Source organism: Trachypithecus francoisi, unplaced genomic scaffold, assembly GCF_009764315.1.
Source record: "Trachypithecus francoisi isolate TF-2019V2 unplaced genomic scaffold, Tfra_2.0 Contig00328, whole genome shotgun sequence".
NCBI lineage: Eukaryota > Metazoa > Chordata > Mammalia > Primates > Cercopithecidae > Trachypithecus > Trachypithecus francoisi.
The window spans coordinates 65019-89537 of NW_022680572.1; the positions used below are offsets into that span (position 1 = coordinate 65019).

Sequence of the window (24519 nt, forward strand, 5' to 3'; positions counted from 1 at the left end):
CTAGGGTCACAATACTGAGCACTTGCCATCCAACTCCTCTATCTTGACCAATTTTGCCCAGTCTCAAGACTAAAAAGAGATTCTGGTGTGGATCATGTGCTCTGTCTTTGGCCTTGAAGATGGGAAGGGAAGTAGGTGCATCTGCTCAGTGCAGGACAGAGCTCCCTCATCTTAGGTCCACATCTGCCTCACCATAATAGTGCATTGGCCAGAACATTTCCTACTGAATTCTCTGGATCTGGCTTCAGTGATGACATGTTTCTGTTCTGTGACTCTGTATAGGTGAGAAATCTGGGAATTTGGGGAAGAAATTAGCTATTCCAGAATTCTAAACTTCCCAAATTGTATGTGATGGGAGACGGTTTGGAATCTAGAATGGCAGCGCAGGACAATACTGTTACCCTGAGTCCTCTGGGGGACACTGAAGTCCTGTGGGGAGCACTAAAGATCTCAAGATCTTCTCTTCTTTCGGGTCTGGGTTCTCCCAAATCTACTTCTCTGGTAGAGAAATCCTGAGCACTGATTGGCTCTTGCTTGTCTAAAACAATGACCTGTGTAAGTCAATACTTCTCTTCATGTTGATGTGTATATGTTATTTTTTAGGCCATGTAAGTCTGGTCATCATCTTCCCTAAAGATCTTTACCATGAGAGAGTGCTCAGTTAACCAGTTCCTCAGTTCTCGCTCTTCCTGTCAAATATGTGCCATATCACCTGGCATCCTCCCTCTGTGGGCCACTGTAAATTCACTAGCACTCCTGTCATTATTGACCAAATTACTCAATGTCCTCTAGGTGCCCATTTTTCTGTTTTGGGCAGTGATATGTGGGAAAGCAGTCAAGTTCTTTGATGTACAGATATACACATTTCAGGTCAGTTTTGTCATTTGTTGAGGCCAAGGCAGTGGTTCCATTTGACCATTCATGAGAAGCCTTTGAAATTTTCCAGATACCTGAGTTTTTCAGCTAGGTAAAGTGAAAAATGGCATTGAAGGATCTAAACCTTCGTGTAGGGTAAAATCACATGCTTTGTGTGAATTAGTCTGTTGGATTGAAACTTATGAACACAGAGGTCATGGATTTGGATAGAAAACCCTGAAAAATAAATACCATAAAATAATGATGTTATGTGCCCAAGAATCCTTTTGTTTTGTCAAAAGAAAGAAAAATGCTGATGGTAAGATTTGACATACTGAAGTACGTGATGCTTAAAGACATTATTAATTTTATGAATAGTTTTCTTTTTTTTCTTTTTTTTTTTTTTGAGATGGAGTCTCGCTCTGTTGCTCAGGCTGGAGTGCAGTGGCGCTATCTTGGTTCACTGCAAGCTCCCTCTCCCGGGTTCACGCCATTCTTCTGCCTCAGCCTCCTGAGTAGCTGGGACTACAGGCACCCGCCACCTCCCCCAGCTAGTTTTTTGTATTTTTTTAGTAGAGACGGGGTTTCACCATGTTAGCCAGGATGGTCTCGATCTTCTGACCTCGTGATCCACCCACCTCGGCCTCCCAAAGTGCTGGGATTACAGGCTTGAGTCACCGCACCTGGCCTTATGAATAGTTTTCTAAAATTGAGACCGTATACCATATTTTAGATAAAATGTCTCATGATTAAATTTTTAAATTCCTTCCAAGTGAAAATATTCTCAATTAGCACACATTCATTGAGAATTTATGAGGCAGATACCTCTTGGTTATTACATATGTAATAAGGATTTAACAGAAGAACTTTATTAATTTTGTCATTTTCAAAAGGGTCAGATATTTAAGAAGTGTCCCAAAGCAGGCAGAAAGTTTTTTTCTGTGTTGTAGTCTTCTTCAAAAATACGTAGACATTCTGCTGAATTCTCCTCCCTGATAGCACAGATTTCTAATCTATGCACTGGTTATATTGCCCTTCTGCTGCAATGCAGTCTTTCATTTTCTAAGTCTTTTCTTTAATTTCCCCAGTAATATGTGGGTTTGCTGTTTCAGGAATTCCTAATGTTCGGGGATGTGGCCCTAGACTTCTCCCATCAGGAGTGGAAATACCTTGACCTGTTTCAGAAGACCTTGTACCAGGAGGTGATGGTGAAGAACTATGGTAACTTGGTCTCACTGGATGTGTTTATCATCTGTAGGATGTGTGCTTTTTCCATTGTGATTTTCAGGGCTGCCTTTCAAGAAACTAGCCTGCCTTCCTTCCTTCCTTCCTTCCTTCCTTCCTTCTTTCTTCTCTCACTCTTTCTCTTCTTTCTTTCTTTTGTTTAGAGATGGGGGTCTCATTATGTTGCCCAGGTTGGTCTCAAAATTCCTAGGCTCAAGCAGTCCACCCACCTCAGCCTCCCAGAGTGCTGGCTCATAGGCGTGAGCCACCAGGCCTGGCTTAAATCTGTTTCCCTTGTGTTTATTGAAGTGACTTGAGCTTTATTGAGTCAGGAATGGCAGCACCATTTAACACTTTCATGGGTCATAAAGTTCCTTTCCCAGTGAGGAGGCTTGTGATGTGGAGAAGAAATGGGTATTTCAGTGTGAGACAGCCAGTGAACTGTGTGTTTCCTTCAGTACCTACTCACCGTGTTATTTTTCTTCTCTTTCCCTCCCAGTTGAGGAACAAGCACTGTCCTTCTAGGATGCCATCATTTTACATGGATTTTGGATTAAAATCCACATATTGCAATCCACAATTGCACATAGATTCATATATATGGCCCAATTCCCTAAAATACATTTGTTTGTATATACGGCAAATAACTGAATACTCTCTGCCTGGGGCCATGCTTGACACAGTCAGTGTGGTAATACTGAGTAATGTTTCTGTCATTATGAGATTTGAGTATGTTAAGGAAGACATAAAATTCACATGAAAACAAACAGATAAATCACATCAGGCATGAAATACAAAGGTCAGTAAACACGAATAGGTACCTTCACACATGTAGGGTGTTCAGGGATTCTTTTCTCTGTAGATAACATTTGTTCAGAGATGTAGAGGCCTTAGGTCATTGGACTGTTTGGGGAAGGGCATTCCAACAAGAGTGAACAACACGTGCACAGGCCCTAAATGGGGAATAGGGTTTGTGTGTTTGAGGAGCAGCTGTTAGAGCAGAGCAGAGTTAGTGAGGGGTGATTTATAGGCTAAGATGTCAATATGTTAGGAAGAATCAAGTCCTATATGATTTTTTTGTTTCATTGTTAAGAATTAGGATTGTCTGTGAAATGTAATTAGTTGCCATTAACTGATGATGTAGAACTTTTATTAATTTTTAAAAGATACAAACCTTTTAATTAAAGTTTACACATATGCAAAATCCAGATTAAACCAATAAAATGGATCAGTTATTGACTTTCATGTCCTTTTGGCATATTTCTTTCCTTTTGTTTTTAAAAATACTCCTGAAGACTCATGGGTTGAATTCTTCTTCCTTTTGACTTTGTTATTCTGAAATTAATGTTTTCATTTTCATTGTAGTCTTCAAGTCTAACACTTCAGTTTTTAGTTTTTGTAATTCTGAATTCTGTTCTATCACATCTCAAAGTATTTTATTGTTTTGTAGCATATTTTTAAGTAGTGTGGTATACTTTTTTTCTGTATTGAGGCATTCGTTTGATGTGTATTTGAATTGTCTCTATGTCTGTCATTCACTATTTTCTTTTTTCTTATACTCTCTTGGATGGGGTTTGAACTTGCGTCTCTTTTTTGGACATTTATATCTCAGATTAGTTTTTCTCAACCTTGGGCAAGGTGTTGTAGTTCTGGGTATTATTTCTAAGTTTGTGATTTCAGTGTGCCCTATTATCTTGTTTTGTTGTATTCACATTACCATGGTTGAGAGGTGAATGGAGGTATAGAGCACAGTTCTGTGTAGTGTTGTAATTGAATTGGTATTAATCCAGTTTAAAGTTGTAGCAAATTATGATGTTACTTAATTCCCAGGGAATTCAGTAAGAAAATAACTGAAAAAATATATATTGCGTAAAAAATCAACAAGGGAATTAAAAAGCTATCCTGGAAAATATCTATTTAATAGCAAATTATGCAGTAATAGAAGAACAGAGGAATAAAGGAGATGTAAGACATATAGAAAATAGCAGAATGTCAGCCATACTGTACTATATGATTGCATGTATAGAGGTGGCTAGAGCAGTCAGATTCATAGACAGAAAGTACAATGGTGATTGCAAGTGGCTGGGTGTACAGGAGATGGGGAGACACTATTCAATGGGCACAAGGTTTCTTTAATCAAGATAAATAAGCTCTTGAGACCTGCTGTACCACATTTTCCCAGTAGTCAAAAAATTAAGTGTTGTATACTTAAAAATGTAAGTGGCTAGATACCATCTTAAGTGTCCCTGCTATAATTAAAAAAAAACTCACCAGAAAAAATTTTGAATAAGTAGAAATATTAAAAGCTGTTGTTCATCCCAGGGATTACCTCATGTCTCTCAGTTTTCCCCTTGAATTTTCTGTAAATCACAATTTGTCTGAACTTCAAAAACTGTTCCTGTAAAATGTTCCATGAAATAAAAAAAAAAAGGGATTTTTTTCATCCTCAAAAACAATAACAGTGGCAGGGCATGGTGGCTCAGGCCTGTAATCCCAGCACTTTGGAAGGCTGAGCCTGGCAGATCACCTGAGGTCAGGAGTTTGAGACCAGCCTGGCGAACATGGTAAAACCCCGTCTCTACTAAAAATACAAAAAATTTAGCCAGGCATGGTGGCACATGCCTGTAATCCCAGCTACTTGGGAGGCTGAGGTAGGAGAATCACTTGAACCTGGGAGACGGAAGTTGTAGTGAGCTGAGATCATGCCATTGCACTCCAGCCTGGATAAGAAGAATGGAACTCCATCTCAAAAAAAAAAAAGAAAAAGAAAAAAAAAAACAGTAACAGAGAGATACTTGGGATTTTTTTAAATAGGTGGAAAGTAAACAACACAAGCCTAAACATTCAGAGGGACAGAGAAGAAATGAAAAGGAAAATTAGAGAATACTTTGTATAGGATAAACAAAACATACTAAAATTTATGGCATATAGCTAAAACAGTGCTAAGACAGAATTTATAGCCATAAATGACCACACTGAGAAAGAGTAAAGATCTCAAATCAGTAACCTAACTTTCTAAAACTCAACTTTCTTAAAAACAAGGAAAGAGCAAAGTAAACCTAAAATCACTAGAACTAAGGAAATGATAAACATTAGAATAGAGATAAATGAAATAGAATATAAAAGGAGAATATAAAAATTCAACAAGTCAAAATACAGAAAATTGATAAACTTTTAGATATACTAACCAAAATAATAAAAGAAGATCGAAATTAGTAAAATCATGAATGAAGAGGAACATATCTATTGAACTTACAGAAATAAAAGAATTAAAAGGAAAAGTTAAGAATAACTGAATGCGGACAAATTAGAAAACTTAGACAAATGTTGAACTTCAAATAAATACAAACTACCAATTTTACTTAAGAAGAAATAGAAAATCTGAAAAAGAAAAAAATCTTGGCTAGGTGCGGTGGCTCACGCCTGTAATCCCTGCACTTTGGGAGGCTGAGGCAGGTGGATCACAAGGTCAGGAGTTTGAGACCAGCCTGATCAACATGATGAAACCCTGTGTCTACTAAAAATACAAAAATTAGCCAGGCATGATGGTGCACGCCTGTAGTCCCAGCTAGTCAGGAGACTGAGGAAGAGAATCACTTGAACCTGGGAGGTGGAGGTTTCAGTGAGCTGAGATTGCACCACTGCACTCTAGCCTGGGCAACGGAGCAATTCTCCATCCTGCAACACATCCCCCAATGAAAAAAATAAAGAAATAAAGAAAAAAAAACTCTTCCTTTCTCTCTCTCTCTCTCTTTCTGTCTCCCCACACTTACTCACCTCTCCTCTCTTTACTCATAAAGAGATAAAATCAATAACCCAAAAACTTCCTATAAAAATAGGTGGAGGCCAGGTGCAGTAGCTCTTGCCTGTAATCTCAGTGCTTTGGGAGACCAAGGCAGGAGGACTGCCTGAGATCAGGAGTTCAAGACCAGCTTGGGCAACATAGCAAGACCCTTCTCTACAAAAAATTTTTAGAAAATTTGCCAGGCATGGTATTGTGCAGTGAACTATGATCACACCACTGCTCTCTAGCCTGGGTGACAGCGAGAACCTGTTTCAAACAAAACAAAACAAAAAGGTTGGGCTTAGGTGGTTTTCATGGTTGAGTCTACCAAACGTTTGTCTAAGAATTGACACCAGTGTTTCACAAAGTTTTCCAAAAGTAACCGATGAGGGAACATTTCTGAAGGTACTCTTGAAGAGCAGTATTTCAATGATAGCAAAATGAGACAAACTCAAAAACATATAAACGAATGTTTCTTGTGCACATAGGTGTGGAAACAACTAGCAAACCAAATGCAGCAACATATAAAAGGGAGTATACATTGTAACCAAGTGGGACTTATCTCAAGAGTGCAAGGTTAGCTCAATAAAGGAAAATCAATTAAGGGAGCATATTCTGTTCCTATAATTACGGACGACTACTTCATGATCATTCTAATAGATGCAGAAAAGACATTTCCTGAAAATGCAACAGGATGAAAACAATAAAATAGGAATAGAAAGCGGTTTTCTTAACCTGCTACAAACCTTAAGCCCATGTACAAAAGCCCAGAGCTAACATAGTTAATGGGAAAAGGCTTAAAGCTTTTCTCCAAAGATGAGAAACAAGATGTCCACTCTTTACATCTCTATTTAGCTTTGTAGTGGAGGTTGTTCCCAGGCAATTAAGCAAGAAAATGAAATAAAAGGCATGAAGATGGGAAAGGAAGAACAAACAGTACCTCTGTTAGGCAATGATAGGATCTTGACTATAGAAAATACCTGGGGCCAAGCATAGTGGCTCATGCTTTTAATCTTAGTAATTTGGGAAGATGAGGTAGGATGACTTGAGCCTAGGAATTCAAGACCAGCCTGGGCAACATAATGAGGCCCGCTCTCTACCAAAAAAGAAAAAAAAGTAGCTGGGAGTGTTGGCATGAGTCTGTGGTCCCAGCTACTAATGAGGAGGTGAGAGGATGACTTGAGCCTGTGTAGTCAGGGCAGCAGTGAGCTGTGATTGCGCCACTGTGCTCCAGCCTGGGCAATGGTTTGAGACACTATCTTAGAAAAGAAAAAAAGGCTGGGCATTGTGGTTCATGCCTGTAATCCCAGCACTTTGAGAGGCCGAGGTAGGTGGGTCACTTGAGGCCAGGAGTTGGAGACCAGCCTGAGGAACATGGTGAAACATTGTCTCCACCCAAAATACAAAACTTAGCTGGGTGTAGTGGCATGCACCTGTGGTCCCAGCTACCCAAGAGGCTGAGCACTTGAACCCAGGAGGTGGAAGTTGGAGTGAGCTGAGATTGCACCACTGCCAAGGAACACACACACACACACACACACACACACACACACACAGTATTAGGGCTAATAAATTTGTTTACCAATATAGAAGAATTAATGATTGTAAAAAAATTGTATTTATGTATGTATGCAATTATTCCAAAATCAAAGTTAAGAAATCTTTTAGAAAAGCAGATTCTCTGCCTCCTCTTCAGACTTACTAACTGAGAGACTCTAGGGCAGGGTGCAGCAGTTTGTGTTTGACAAGAACTCTAGGTGATTCTTAGGCACGTTAAAGCTCATCAGTGACTGCCTGTGCCAATACCACATTATCTAGCTAAAGGCTAACTCCTAAGTTCTAAACCCAAGTTGTGTATGTCCTCTACAACTCTGTTCTTTTTATGTTTTGAGAGAGGGTCTCACTGTTTCACAGGCTGGAGTACAGCGGCATGATCACAGCTCACTGCAGCCTTGACCTGCTGAGCTTAAGTGATCCTTCCACCTCACCCATCTGAGTAGCTGGGACTACCGGCATGCACCACCCTACCCTACTAGTTTTAAAATTTTTTTGTAGAGGTGGGGGTCTCATTATTTTGTTCAGGCTGGTCTTGAACTGCTGAGCTCAGGTGATCCTCCCGCCTTGGCCTCTCAGTTCGACTCTTCTTATCTAGAAGGCTTTGGATATTCTTAAGTTTATATTTCAAAGCCTGCTCTTACTATGCTTGGACAGATTTGGAAATAATTGAAATGTAACAATGTTCAATCTTCAGATTCATAAATATGTTTTATCTTTTTTTTTTTTTTTTGAGACAGGGTCTGGTTCTATCACCCAGGCTGGAGTACAGTGGTGAGAGCTTGTCTCACTGCAACTTCTGCCTCCCAGGCTCAAACCATCCTCCCACCTCAGCCTCCTGAATATCTGGGAGTACAGGCGCTTGCCACTACACCTGGCTAATTTTTTGTATCTTTAGTAGATAGGGGATTTGGCCATGTTGCCCAGGCTAGTCTTGAACTCCTGGGTTCAAGCCTCCATCCTCAGTCTCCCAGAGTGTTTGGATTATGGGTGTGAAACACTGTGCCCTGACTGTTTTATCTGTCTTCATATTTATGTAGGTCGTCTTTCAGTTATGTGCCTCAGTTGGCCATAGACTGGTCTTGCACATCTGTTGTAAGATTTATTCTTAAATATTTTATGTTTTGAGGCTATTATATATGGAATTGTTTTGTTTAAACTTTATTTTAAAATGTTTGTTGCTGACATAGAAAAACAGAATTTGTGTGTGTGTGTGTGTATGTGTGTTTGTTTTTTGAGACAGAGTGTTACTCTTGTTGCCCAAGCTGGAGTGCAATGACTTGATCTCGGCTCACCGCCACCTCTGCCTCCCAAGTTCAAGTGATTCTTTTGCCTCAGCCTCCCGAGTAGCTGGAATTACGGGCATACACACCGCCAAGCCCAGCTAATGTTATAGTTTTAGCAGAGATGGAGTTTCTCCATGTTGGTAAGGCTGGTCTCAGACTCCCGGCCTCAGGTGATCTGCCCACGTTGGCCTCCCAAAATGTTGGGATTACAGGCATGAGCCACCTTGCCTGACCAATTGTTTCTTATGTCTTAGCCTTCATCTTGTGACCTTGGTGGATTCACTCATTGTATTCACTGTATTGTATATGGCTTAGAATTACTGTATAAACAAGCCAGCCATGGTGGCTCACTCCTATAATCCCAGCACTTTTAGAGGCTGAGGAGGGAGAATCACTTGAGACCAGGAGTTCAAAACAAGCCTAGGCAACATAGTGAGACCCTGTCTCTACAAGAAATAAAATTAGCCAGGCATGGTGGCACACACCTGTAGTCCCAGCTACTTGGGAGGCTGAGGTGGGAGGATTGCTTGAGCCCAGGAGTTTGAGGCTATCTTTTTTAAAGCAAGAACCTGTCTGTAAAAAAAAAAAAATACTCTGTAAGAAGCAAGTAGAACCTTAGAAACATTGCAAATAGAGACACTTTCAATGCTTCTTTTCTAATCATTTTGTCAGTAGAACATTGAATAGACATAGGAAAAGTTAGTTTATTCCTGATTAATAATTCAATATAATACTTTTGGTTTTTAAAAAAGTCTTACCTTTATTCCTCCACAAATGACTTTCCCTTCTCTTCCCTTCTTTACAAAGATTTGTAATTTCTTTTTTTTTCTTTGAGACTGAGTCTTGCTCTTGTCACCCACGCTGGAGTGCAATGGTGCTATCTCAGCCCACTGCAAACACTGCCTCCTGGGTTCAAGCAGTTCTCCTGCCTCAGCCTCCCGAATAGCTAGGATTACTAGTGTGTGCCACCACTCCTGGCTAATTTTTTGTTTTTAGTAGAGATAGGATTTCACTATGTTGGCCAGGCTAGTCACGAACTCCTGACCTCAGCCTCCCAAAGTGCTGGGATTACAGGCATGAGCCATCATACCCGGCCATGATTTGGTATTTCTGACTTATGTCATTTTCCTTCCCTCTGAACACCTTCTTCTAACATTTCTTGAAATGTAGGTCTATTGGTGGTAAATGCAGTCAGTTTTTGTCTCTGAAAGTCTTTGTTTTTCCCTTACTTTTGAAGGATAATTTCACTGGATACAAAATTCTAGCTGTGTGGGGTTTTTGTTTTGTTTTTTGTTTTAACAACTTAAACGTTTTACTCTTTGTTTGCGTGATTGCTGAAGAGAAATATTATACATTGTCATTGTTCTCCTTGTTCCTTTTTAGGTGAGGTGGTTTCCCTCTCTGGCTTCTTTCAAGAATCTCTCTTTGTCTTTTGTTTTCTGTAGTTTGAATATAATATGCCTAGGGGTAGGTTTTTTTCATACTTCATTAGTGTTCTCTGAGCTTCTGGGACTTGTGGTTTGGGTCTGACATTTATTTAGAAAATTTTTAAGTGATGAATTTTCAAATAGTTCTGTTGGTCATTTCTGTCTTCCTCTTCTGGTATTCTCTTTACATATATATTACACCTTGTAATCGTCCCAGAGTTCTTGGATATTTGGTTTCACTTTTTTCCCCTCTCTTTTCATTTCAAGTTGTGAAGTTTCTGTTGACTCAGCTTCAGGGTTACTGATTCTTTCCTTGATTTTCCTAGTCTACCGGTGAGACCACTAAAGGCATTCTTTATGTCTAATACAGTAGCTTTGATTTCTAGCATTTCTTTTTGATTCTTTCTTAGAATTTCCATATCTATGCTCATATCACCCATCTGGTGTTGCCAATTTTGTGGCAAGTTGTCCACTTTTTACATTAAACCCTTAGCACAGTCATCACAGTTATTTTAAATTCACAGCTTGATAATTCCAAAACCTCTGCCTTATCTGGGTCTGGTTTCAATGCTTGCTTTGTTTTTTTGGAAGATGTTTTGTTTTATTTTCAGCATGCCTTGTAATTTTTGTTAGAAAAAGCTGGACATGATGTATCCCATAATAGGAACTGAGTTGAATACACATTCAGTATAAAGTTTGAGGTTCATCTGCCTAGGAGTTAGGCCGTGTTCATTGTGTGCTGTCGGTGTTGCAGCTTCAATTCTTCTAGTCTTTATTCATGTCTTCTCTTTTGTGTTGGGGTTTCCTTAACAGTTCTTTCTTAAATGGAGACTGTCTTTCAGCTCTCTCAGTTGGAATCCAATTTTTATACTGTAGCTCTGTCGAGACAGAGGTAAGGTATTGCAGAGGGGAAGTTCTCTGTAATCTTATGATTAACACCCTTCCCCCGACCCTATCATGCACCAGAGGGCTTAGGTTGTGACCTTCACAGGAATTTCCTAATTTCTTGGCCTTTTTTTTTCTCTCCCATACTCTTTTTTTTTTTTTTTCTGAGACAGAGTCTCACTCTGTTGCCCAGACTGGAGTGCAGTGGCACGATCTTGGCTTACTGCAACCTCCTTCTTCCAGGTTCAAGCGGTTCTCCTGCCTCAGCCTCCCAAGTAGCTGGGACTACAGGTGCGTGCCACCACGCCTGGCTGATTTTTGTATTTTTAGTAGAGATGGGGATTCACCATCTTGGCCAGGCTGGCCATGACACTCAGCTAATTTTTGTATTTTCATTAGACACGGAGTTTCACCATGTTGGCCAGGCTGGTCTCAAACTCCAGGCCTCAAGTGGAGGCCTGCCTTGACTTTCCAAAGTGTTGGGTGCAGGCATGAGCCATGGCACCCAGCCAGTTTTATGCAGTTTTAATGAAACAACTCCCCCAATTCAATTAAGATACCAATTGTATTTGTATCCTACCCTACTAGTCACTCAAGTGAATATCATCATCCAATAATGAAATACCTGTAAAACACCAAAAGCTGGAGGGTGGGGGGTTAAAGGGAGGAGATATATGATTTTTACTATTTGATTTTTTTTTTTTTTTTTTTTGAGATGGTTACACTGTCACTCAGGCTGCAGTGCAGTGGTGCATTCATGATACTGCAGCTTTGACCTCCCCGGGCTTAGATGATCCTCCCTCCCCAGATTCCAAAGTGGATGGGATTACACACGCACATCACCATGCCCGGCTAATTTTTGTATTTCTTTGTAGAGACTGGGTTCTACCATGTTGCCCGGGCTGGTTTCAAACTCCTGGGCTGAAGCGATCCACCTGCCCCAGCCTTGTGAAGCACTGGGGTTACAGGCATGAGCCACCAGGCCTGGCCTGTTTTATTGTTTAATACTTGAACATTCAAGGCTTTCAGTTGACAGCAGCAGTCCCAGCCTCTGCATAATTAAGCCAAAAAGGTAGGTAGCTCACAGAATGATTGGGAGGGACAGAAATCCAGGCTCACAGTTAGGCTTCTAGGAACTACACCCAAAATTATGCCACAGGACAGGTATAGTGAGTAAGTCACCTGCCTCTCCTGCTGGCACAAGAACTATGGGAATTGCCACTGTTGACACACGAATGTGCTCTCTGCACCTGATACATGTACATGAGCAACTACTCTTGCCTGTGAAAGCTGGAACCTCCACCTCCACCCTTGCCCACAAAACGAATTCCATTTGAAACCTTAAGTTGATCAATTTTGAAATATCTTGATATGAGTTTCATTGGTGAAGCTTAGACACAAGACTTAGTCACATGCCCTACTTCAAAAGAGCCCAAGGAACTGAAGAAATTTCCTAGATCTGGCAAAAATGTTCAAAATGGACAGGGAGTATGACTCATGCCTGTGATGCCAACATTTTGAGAGGATGAGGTGGGAGGATCACTTGAGCCCAAGACTCTGAGGCTGCAGTGAGCTGTGACAGCACCGCTGCACTCAATCCTGGACAACAAACAGAGTGAGCCCCTGTTTCAAAAAAATTCAAAAGGTACTGAGTGGCCAGAAAAACGAACAAATGCCACCTATCTTCTGTCTTTTGACATCTCATCCATAACATACACCTTTCTTCCACAATCAAATTTAACACCTTTGCCTACAACAAAATGTTGCTGCCCCATATACTGTCACCACCACACTAACATAAATGCAAAGATCATCCAACTGTTATAACTTTGTTACCATTTTCTTTTCTTTTTTTCTTTTTTTCTTTTTGAGATGGAGTCTTGCTGTGTCACTCAGGCTGGAGTGCAGTGGCATGATCAGACTCATTGCAACCTCCGCCTCCCGGGTCCAGGCAGTTCTCCTGCCTCAGCCTCCTGAGTAGCTGGGATTACAGGTGCATGCCACCACTCCTGGCTAATTATTTGTATTTTTAGTAGAGATAGGGTTTCACCGTGTTGGTCAGGTTGCCCTTGATCTCCTGACCTCGTGATCCGCCCACCTCGGCCTCCCAAAGTGCTGGGATTACAGGCATGAGCAAGCACACCCAGGGAACTGTGGCCATTTTCAAAGCCATGATTTATGGGAATAGCAGTTCTTTCTCTTTGTGTAAGTAAACAGAGGCCACCAAAATAAGAACCAAGAGAGGCTTATGCATACAGAACCTGCTACATAGTAAGGGTTCTGTTTAAGCTGCATTTGTTTAAGTTGTCTATAGATTCTGGATATTAGGCCTTTGTTGGATACATCATTTGTATCTTCTCCCATTCTGTAGGTTGTCTGTTTGCTCTGTTGATAGTTTGTCTTGCTGTGTTTTAACTTTTATTTTACTATTTATTTATTTATTTATTTAGAGACGGAGTCTCACTCTGTCACCCAGACTGGAGTGCAGTGGTGTGATCTGGGCTCACTGCAACCTCTGCCTCTTGGGTTCAAGCGATTCTTCTACCTCAGCCTCCTGAGTAGCTGGGATTACAGGTGTGTGCCACCATGCCCAGCTAAGTTTTGTATTTTTATTAGAGATGGAGTTTCACCATGTTGGTCAGGCCGGTCTTGAATTCCTGACCTTGTGATCCACCCGATTCAGCCTCCCAGCTTTTAGTTTAATTAGGTACCACTTGTCTTTTTTTGTTTTTGCTACAGTTGGTTTTTTGGAAACTTAGCCAAAAATTCCTTGCCAAGGCTGATGTTGAGAAGAGTATTTCCTAGGTTGTCTTCCAGGATTTTTATAGTTTGAGGTCTTATATTTAAATCTTTAATCCATGTTGAGTTAATTTTTGTATATGGTGAAAGGTAGGGGGCCCAGACTCAATCTTCTGCATATGGCTAGCCAGTTATCCCAGAATCATTTATTGAATAGGGAGTCCTTTCCCCATTGCTCATTTTTGTTGACTTTGTTGATGACGAGGTGGTCGTAGGTGTGTGACTTTATTTCTGTGTTCTCTAACCTGTTCCATTGGTCTGTGTGTCTGTTTTTGTAACACTACTATGCTATTTTGGTTACTGTAGCCTAGTAGTATAGTTTGAAGTTGCATATATGATGTCCATCAGCAGTGGACTGGATAAAGAAAATGTGGTACATATATACCATGGAATATTACATAGCCATAGAAGAAAAACCATGTCCTTTCCAGCACATTGGATGCAGCTGGAGGCCATTATCCTAAATGAATTAATGCAGCATCAGGGAACCAAATACCCCAGGTTCTCACTTATAAGTGGGAGCTAAACATTGAGTACACATGGACACAGAGATGGGAACAGTAGACACTGGGGCCTGCTTGAGTGGGGAGGGTGGCATGAGGCTATGGGTCAGAAAATTATTGGGTACTGTGGTCACCACCTGGGTGACGATCTCATTTGTACACCAAACCCCAGTGACATGCAATTTACCCATGTAACAGGCCTGCACATATATCCCTTAAACCTAAAAATAGAAAAAAATGAAAATAAATAAATGAAGTATATGTCTAATTGTTGAACATTTTGAAAGGTAACCAAAAGAGACATTGAAAATAGGTGACCGGGTGCGGTGACTCATGCCTGTGATCCCAGCACTTTGGGAGGCTGAGGTGGGTGAATCATGAGATTAGGAGTTCGAGACCAGCCTGGCCAAGATGACGAAATCCTGTTTCTACTAAAAATACAAAAATTAGCTGGGCATAGTGGCACACACCTGTAATCTCAGCTACTTATGAGGCTGAGGCAGGAGAATCACTTGAACCCGGGAGGCGGAGGTTGCAGTGAACCGAGATCGCACTACTGCACTCTAGCCTGGGTGACATAGCAATACTCTGTCTCAAACAAAAGAAAAAAAGAAAATAGTGAGAGCACCATATAAGGAAATTGGTCCAGGTGCTGGGGTAAGGGGTGAGTGTCAGCCAAGTCATCAGCTATCAGAACAGGAAGCCATCTTCTGTTCTACAAGAAGAGCATGAATCAATTGACCTAAAGAAATGGCCAATCAGACTGATAGAAGCTAGCTCGGATGCTTTTTAATTCACATGACTTCAGTAATCTTTGGTAAGATTAACCTGGTAAATTTAATCTTAAAATTCTCTTCAATAGTTTAAAATCTTCAAGCCAATGTGGAATTAAAATTGCAGTTTTTTACACTGGGAATTCCTAAGAAATAGTCATATTTGGTGGGGAAATATCCCAGACATCATAAAAGCCAGTCCCACAGGGCTTGCATATGAAGCATATTAACTGCTTCATCTGGGGTGCTCCATTTGATATTTTGTAGGGAGAGTTGGGTAGTCCCCTTCTCAGAGTGAATAGACCTTACAGTGGTGTTTACCCGGTCCACTAGATTGGTTGCAGGCATAACCTCCTGTGCACTTGCATCACAATCAGTGATTGTTTAATAGTGACCTGCGGGTCCTGCATCAACCCAAACAAGTGCTTTTATTCTGCAGCATTTACAATTAAGGATTTTGTTCTTAAAGTAGTTATGTTTACAGTTCATTATAGTAAAGCTCAAGAATATGATACTAACCTACAATATGGAACAATTTATTTACATTATATCCTATGGTTTAATAGTTACTTGGTTTTGCCTTTAAGCCACATTGAGGATCTTCTTGGTCACCACAGGTGTACCCTAGTGTTTAATTTTTTTCTTTTATCCATTTAATTTTATATGTGTATATACATGTATATGTATTACATATAAATAATATATAGTATTTTAAAGTGACTCAAATAGTTTTCTAACTAGGAAAAAGTGACATTTTCTTTAGCAAAATCCACATTTGTGTTTTATAAGCTTCACCAAAAACACATTTTACACTCCTGCTCTTTTAACTTTGAATAACCGAAATTCCTAGGGTAAAAAACTGAGATTTTAATTTAACATTGGCTTTAAGATTTTAAACTATTGAAGAGAATTTTAAGATTAAATTTACCAGATTAATCTTACCAAAGATTACTGAAGTCCTATGAATTAAAAAGCATCTGAGCTAGCTTCTATCAGTCTGATTGGCCCTTCCTTTAGGTTGATTGATTCGTGCTCTTTCATGCAGTTTAATAGTGAAATATCACTTCACAGTGACGCATATAAACAAGTGCATGAGACCCAAAAGATATTTCATTTTCCTGTTTTCAGAAATTATCTCATTTACTTTAGACTATCAATTAAAAAGCTATAGCAAATGCTAAAGAGGAGAGTTACCATCCAAGGCCTTCTTAAACGAGGGAAGACGAAGCAGCTGGGTACAGCTTCTAAGATAGCAATTTGAATAATTTCAAAAAGAAATAGATTATAGAATTTAAAAATTAAAAACTACTTGTATTAATATTTTTAAAGAAATTGTGTTTTATCCAATTAGTTTCATGTAAGTGTATTTTTAATATCAGTGTTCAATTTCTAGAAGAACTTTATTATATTTTTTCTATTTGTTTGTTTGTTTATTTATTTATTTATTTCTATTTTTGAGATGGAGTCTCGCTCTGTCGCCCAGGCTGAAGTGCAGTGGCACCATCTCCATCTCCGCTCACTGCAAGCTCCACCTCCTGGGCTCATGCCATTCTTCTGCCTCAGGCTCCCAATTAGCTGCCTCAGGCTCCCAATTAGCACCCGCCACCACACCCAGCTAATTGTTTTGTATTTTTAGTAGAGACGGGTTTCACTGTGTTAGCTAGGATGGTTTCAATCTCCTGACCTCGTGATCCACCCACCTCGGCCTCTCAAAGTACTGGGATTACAGGCTTGAGCCACGCGCCTGGCCTATTTTTTCTTAATTATAGTCAATTAATCACATATTTTAAAAAATTCTTTTTTTTTCTGTGTTTTACTAACCTTGATATGATTTAAGCCATTCAGAAAATGCTTGGATTTTCTGGCTTGAAAAAGACATATTTATCTTTCTTGAACAATCCCGTCGTTTTAGGAAAAAAATTTATCATCCAAGACTCTCATATAAATTTACTTTTGGTTAAGCTTTCTTACAAAAAAAAAAATCCTTATTTTTTTTAACTTTTTTTTAAACATTGCTGTCATTTCCTGGTTCCTTTTTAACCTTGATTTATATAAAACATTTAAAGAAGTTTTGAATTAGACCAAAATTTGTTACTAAGAACACATTAGTAACAAGAATGTTACTTTACATTAGTAAGACAAGAATGATTTATTAATACATGTACATTTAAATTAGAAAATACCTAGAAATTTCAGACATTTAATAAAATATTTAACATAAGTTTAGATCCTAAATTATGACAAATTTGTTTCTAAATATTTATTCCATTTCATTTACCTAGTGTATTAGTGCGTTTTCACACTGCCGATAAAGACATACCCGAGACTGGGCAATTTACAAAAGAAAGAGGGTTATTAAACTTACAGTTCCACATGGCTTGGGAGGCTTCACAATCATGACAGAAGGCAAGAGCAGCAAGTCACATGTTACACTGATGGCAACAGGCAAAAAGGGCTTGTGTAGAAAAATTGCCCCTTATAATAATCATCACATCTCGTGAGACTTACTATCACGAGAATAGCAGGGGAAAGACCTGCCTACGTGGTTCAGTTACATCCCAGTTGTTCCCTCCCACAACACATGGAGATTCAAGATGAGATTTGGGTGGGGACACAACCAAACCTATCACATTGTTATTTTAATAGTTTACCTAGATTATTCATAAAACTGTTAGTCACCGTTTAAAGTTATTTTTCCTCAACCATTTTATAGCCTGTGAATTTCAGGTAATTACTTAAGTAAGAACCTTAAGATTAAATATAGGCAGTTGTGGTGGCTCAATCCTGTAATCCCAGCACTTTGGGAGGCTGAGGCAGGTCAGTCACTTGAGGCCTGAAGTTTGAGACCAGTCTGGCCAACATGGTGAAACCCTGTCTCTACTAAACATACAAAAATTAGCCAGCTGTGGTGGCACACACCTGTAATCTCAGCTACTTGGGAGGCTGAAGAATGAGAATCACTTGAACCTGGGAGGCAGGGGTTGCAGTTAGTTGAGTTCATGCCACTGTACTCCAGCCTGGGCAACAGAGAGAGACTCGGTCTCAAAATAAACCAAAAAAATAGGAAAAAAGAAAAAGATTAAATGTATGTTTATATGTTTGCAAAATATTGAAGATTTGACTTTTCAGCAATAATGATATTAATGTCTTATGTATTTTAAAATTACACAAGCAAAGATCATTCAGATTTGGCTGGGTTTATAGTTTTATAACCCTTATGCCAAATTTTGACATCTTATATAGTATTTCACAGGGATAACTATGAAATGGCTTAATCAATAAATACAAAAATGTATGCTGCCAATTCTTGACATTTCTAATATTGATTTACCAATAATTTTGAAGCTAGTTTACTTAAGTCTTGTGAACTTGAAAAGTATTTGGGCTTCTTATTAAATTTATGAGTACTCTTTAAGTTTAAGCCAAGTTTGGTACTTTGTGGCCGGAAATACAAAAAAAAGTGCACATACACATAAACACACACATACACACTCATACAAAGATTAGTAGCCTATAGTTTTTACTTCAGAACTCTAGCAATGAGATGTTAATACAAGCTCATTGGTTAGCAAAAACAATAACAGAAAAAGTTGGATGAAAACTAGATTTTTATCCGAGTAGTTTCCTTTGATAGTAAACTCTTAGACTGTTAGTAGTCTAAAGTGAAGTCTTAAAGCAGACTATTAATAGCCTATAAGCAGACTTAAAGCGGGCAGAAAAAAAGCAGAGAAATAGAGAACTTAATAGTTGCAGGTCGACCTTTGGGCTCTGAATTTTCCTTGATGTAATTTGCTTGTCAGTTTAAAACGTGCATAAGATCATACCTGATGTGTAGCAATCTGGAGTTTTAGAAAACCTGACGTGCCCTTCCATTTACACAACCACTTGTAAGTAGAGGCCCCATAAATCCAAACGAGGTGCCCAAGAGAGGTTGTTCTCCTTGTCTTTCTTTATTCTTAGATAATTTGTATTCCACATTTTTTCTTAAAAGGAGGAACTGGGCTGTGGCCTAGGATTTAGTGGAGTGGATCAAAATGTACTGATTGTGGATGGGATTCCACAGTGTCTCACCACCGAGTGATTTCTGCCCTCTTACGTGCCTCAGCTTCTCTCTCTGAAGGTCTGTCACCTGCAAAAAAGAGCTCACAGTGTGGAGTGACCAGCTCCTATATGTGTTTCCTGGATGAAACTTTTAAAATCAGATTGTTGAGAGTTCCCTTAGTGCCACGGCAGCATTGCAGGGCATCAACACCCTAGACACTCCCAATCAGCCCTTCACCACCCAAAGATACCATTCAGCGGAGAGAATCAATATGCCTTTTCTCTTTGGACCTGAGGAAACTCAGTCTCCCATTTATCTATAAAATTAACAGTCCAGTTTCTCACCCAAATGGATAGACAAGCCAATTAAGATTAATTGGAAGAGAAAAGGCAATGAAGAAGACTCTTTAGAATGCACCTCTGAACTAGAATTAGGATCCTAAACAAACAACTTCCAAGGGAAAATATATATATATATATTTTGTATATATGTATATACCTTTTCAGTGTTTCAAGTAGCTAGGACCACAGATGTCTGCCACCATGCCTGGCTAAGTTTTTTGTATAATATATATATATGAAATATATAATATTATATATATATTAATATATATAATATTATACATATATATATAATATATATTATATGTTCCTCCTTTTATGAAAAACTGTGGAAAACAAATTAAGAATAAAGAAAGACAAGGAGAGCAACCTCTCTTGGGCACCCCGTTAGGATTTATGGGGCCTCATTTACAAGTGGTTGTGTAAATGGAAGGGCACGACAGGTTTTCTAACACTCCAGATTGTTACACATCAGGTATGATCTTATGCACGTTTTAAACTGACAAGCAAATTACATCAAGGAAAATTCAGAGCTCAAAGGTCAACCTGCAACTAATAAGTTCTCTATTTCTCTGCTTTTTTTCTGCCTGCTTTAAGTCTGCTTTTAGACTATTAATAGTACACACACACACACACACACACAGCTAAGACCACTTCCTGTATACAGTCCTAAGTCACCCCTAACTTTTTAACTCTCATCTGCCATCACACTTGCTAAGGTCAAATCCTCTCAATAAAAAGTAATCTCTAGTACCCCCCAAAATAAAATGGTAAGATAATGGGATACCTGAAAACAGAGATTTAGACGTAAGAAGAATGTGCCCGTGGCTCTTGAAACTCCACAAAGAAAACAGAGCATTTCAAAAAAGGGTGAGTGGCATCTTGAGGGGTTCAAGTGATTAGAAGCCTGCTATAGATATTTTTCTTGGTACCAAAGATTGAAAAGGAGAAGGAGGAATAGGGGAAAGAAAAGTAAGACAAGAAGCAAACACAGAAACCAAGTGCAGGGCTTTTTCTTTCTTTTTGCAGCTGTGAGGAATTTTAGACAATTCAGAGGCCGGTAGAGTTGGTCGAATCAGTTGGGAGAAAGACTGGAATAATAACAACGAAAGCCAACAATATGATCACAGAATGCTCTAATGGAAAGAGGAAATTAAGACCAGCTGGTTGTCAGTTGCACCCTTTAGTCATTAAGGAGAATTTACAAAACAAATGAAACCCAACTCAGCTACTTACCTAGCAATGGGGCCCTGGCTGAAGACTGCTCTCTGCCATTTTAGAAGCAAGAAGAAACTCAAACTCACCTTTTCTATTGGAGGTGAGCTAAAACTCCAGAAAGGAGTTACCTGCCTTTTATCCGTATGGAAGCAGGACAACTTGCCTTCACTGTCGGAATCAACCGAAACTCCATAAAAGAAGTTGTACAGGAAAATAAACTTTAGATGTCAACCAAATTTGGGGATATTAGGGATTCTCTTGAGGGAGGGGAACCCCAGGTCTCAGCAAATTGTCTCATTGGTTTGAGCCATAAGGATAGATCAAGTTGGTATCAAGCACTGACAGGAGATTTGTCAAAGATCAGGGGCACCTCCACTCACAATCCCTGTGGTTACTAATTGTGAACCCAAAATATCTGAGACAGGGCTCAGTCAATTTAAAAAGTTTATTTTGCCAAGGTTAAAGTCATGCCTGTCACACAGCCTCAGGGGAGTCCTGATGATATGTGCCCGAGGTGGTCGGGGCACAGCTTGTTTTTGTGCATTTTTGGGAGACATCCTGCATCAGTCAATACATGTAAGATTTACATTGGTTTGATCTGAGTGGGCAAGACAACTTAAGTGAGGGCTTCCAGGTCATAGGGAGATTGAAATATACCCCTTTTAATTAATTTATTTATTTTTGATATGGGGTCTCACTGTGTCACCCAGGCTGGAGTGCAGTGGTGTGGTCTTGGCTCACTGCAACCTCTGCCCACTGAGCTCCGGTGATCCTACCTCTTCAGTGTCTCAAGTAGCTAGGACCACAGACGCCTGGCTAAGGACCACCATGCCTGGCTAAGTTTTTCGTATTTTTTTTTTCGGTGGAGGCTGGGTTTCACCACGTTGCCCAGACTGGTCTGGAACTCCTGAGCTCAAGGGATCCACCTTCCTTGGCATCCTAAAGTGCTGGCATTACAGGTGTGAGCAACCACACTTGCCAGATTCAAACATATTATGATTGGTAGTTGGTTAGAAGAGTTATCAGCAGTAGAAAGGAGTGGCTGAGTCAAGATGAAGGGTTGTGGAGACCAAGGTTTTATTGTGCAGAAGAAGCCTCCAGGTAGCAGGCTTCAGAGGAAATAGATTGTAAATGTTTCTTATCAGACTTAATGTTTGTGTTAATGTTAATGCTGGAGGTATATAATGAGGCATGTCTAATCCCCTCTTCCACAATGCCAGAACTAGATTTTCTGATTAACTCTGAAATGTTCTTGGCTGAGAGGAGGAGTTCATTCAGATGGTGGGGGGGGGGTCTTATAATTTCATATTTGGTTTACATTTGCCAAGTTTTTCGCCAAAACTAAAAGTTGCTAAGAGTTAGCATTGTTCCATGTAATTGAGGCTACTTAAGAAACAGTTTTACATCCAAGGTATTTTGGCAAAAGATAATATGGCAAATTTGGTGGGGGCAGGTTTGTTTAGAGTGTTACAGGATTATTTTAAGCCAAAGGTTTGAGCAAGTTGTGCAAGGTTTGTAAAACATTTAATATTGTAAAAGAAATTCTATGTGTGTGCATATTGGCTAATGTTAAAAAAGTATTCAAATTTTTCATAAATTGAACATTAAAATAAAAGCACAGCATGGTTTTCTTGGAGCGTTGATCTGCTCTTTAACAGAAAATTGTAAAGAGTTATAGGAAAGTTTAATGAGACTCTTACCTCATGGTCAAACATTAAAATTGGGTACATTTGTCTGTAAAGCTATATTGAGAATTGAGTTTGACATTAATAGTACCCTGATGCAAAGGTGAAATTTGGCTCTCTCTCTAGAACAAGATTTTCATGTGATATTAAGTAATGAGGAAAAGTTTCTGTTTGCCTTTTGAATAAGCTATAAGAAAAATAAGGAAAAGAAAAGAAACAGATTGTTTAGAAAGCTAAGTTTTCCCTCTATTAATGAGTATAGGTTTTTGCCTTTAAAACGTTTTGATTTATCATTTTGGCTAAATGGATGACTTATGGTAACCTAGAATTCTATTTTATAATATAAAATGATTTAAACTTTTGATATTTGACAGACTTTCCATAATCATATTATAAATTGTCTCTTTTTCTTACCTGATTCAACTTTTAGATATTAGTTTTCCTAAAGTCCAAAAATGACATATTTAATTTATATAATGTATAAATCATAGAGGAAGCATTGTCAAATATGAAATGGTGTTAGAATTTTTGTGCTATATTTGTAAAAATGTTATTACTATATATTCCAAAGTTATGGGAAACTTAATGTAATATTTCTTAGTGTACATTATACATAATTATAATTGTCCTGTAAAATTCTTGTATGGAACAGAAGTAATAAAAATTTCTATTTAATTTTGGCTTATTAATAGTGGCTATCCTAAAACTTTTTGCTGTCCACAATTGTTGTGACTTAGTAATTATGCTTTTAGTTGACTCCTAACTCTCCGCATGGAACTTTGGCTGCCAGAGATTTTAGGGAACAAAAGGGACATTGGAGTGGCTGGCTGCACTCCTGGTTGTGGGTAGTGGTCTAGTTGTAGGGGCTGGGGTTGTTTTCATGTTGCAGGAGGCTCTTGGGTCTTCTGGCAGGAATCTTTGAATGTGGCTTGGACTCCAGCACAGGCCCTCTGGTTCTCTTAGGAGCATTGATTTTCCTTATCTTCCATGGGTGGTCCACGGTGACCCCCACCAGCACTCCTGGACATGCTCTTCAGGCTTGCAATCACCCCAGACGGCCTCTGAGACACTCTCTCATCTTCATTTGCTCTTTTGGGTTATCATTTCCACTTCAAAAACCCGGTACCAGATTGGCCTTGTTTTTGTCGTGGTTCCTGCCATTCCCAAAAAAAGTTGTGCTGAGAAGCACGAGCGTCTGGGAGATCCAGGATAAAGGGAGGCAATGAGCTCAAGGGCCCGGCTATCTGTCAGTGACACCGGCCTAAGGGGTATCAGGGATGATTCCGTCACCCAGAGACCCCTCATCAACTCACCAGACTGTATTCCCATCCCCCTGGGACCCACTTCCTGCACACAGCCTCTTTCGGCAACGGATTCCGAATAGTGGTTTCCAGCGCCCACCTCACATTCTTGAAACTCCTCTCCCTGTAGCAGGACCCGGCCATGGAGATGGCCGGAGGAGGCCCTATGGTCAAGACTTTTAGGGTCCCGCAGTGGTTGTCGCAGGCAGCCTTTTCCCAGAGACCAGGCTGGCTCGGCCGGTCCCATTTTCCGCTGCTTAGGCAGGCTGACAGCCCTGACAGTTCAGCTCCCGAGGCTGCCTCGCGAATGCACATGCGCCAGTTTCTGGGCCCCATGTGCGTGTGGTGAGGGAAGGCTCCCGTCACAGTGACTGCCACTGCTGCCTGGCGACAAGTATCCGTGGCTTGGCAGAGGAGATGTTTGTGCACGTGAGTCCGCATTGGACTCTCGCCTGTCTTCATTGAAGGATCCACGTGATAGTCCCACAATCCTAGCAGATGGCAGTGGCGAGTCAGCCTGAAGAAATCTCAAGCGGAGCTTCAGAAATAACAGCGCGAAATCCCTGAGGATCCTAAAGGACCTGCGGGAGGCGTCAGACCTGCCTAGACCGTGTGGGGGTGAGTCTCCTTGAGGGTTTCCCCCTGTCATTTCTAGGTACAGCCCACCTGTTTTCTGGGGCTGCTCTCCCTGGTAGGGCTTCGTGGCAGAGCAGTACCGCGCAGTCTCAGAAGCTGCTGGGCTGTGTGATACTATGGGAAAGTTGCAAGTGATGTATGTTTCCATGTGTATGTGGCCGTGTGTGTGTGTGTTTGTGTGTCTCTGTGTGTGTAAGTGATGTCTC

General features: G+C 40.0%; 1 long non-coding RNA gene across 1 annotated transcript; it reads left to right on the forward strand.

Moving 5' to 3' along the window:
* Positions 1–471: 471 nt before the first annotated feature.
* On the forward strand, positions 472–21359 carry LOC117083356. Its single transcript, XR_004437059.1, has 3 exons — positions 472–555; positions 1968–2076; positions 20503–21359. It is a non-coding gene; the product is annotated as an uncharacterized LOC117083356 (long non-coding RNA).
* The last annotated feature ends 3160 nt before the right edge of the window (positions 21360–24519 follow it).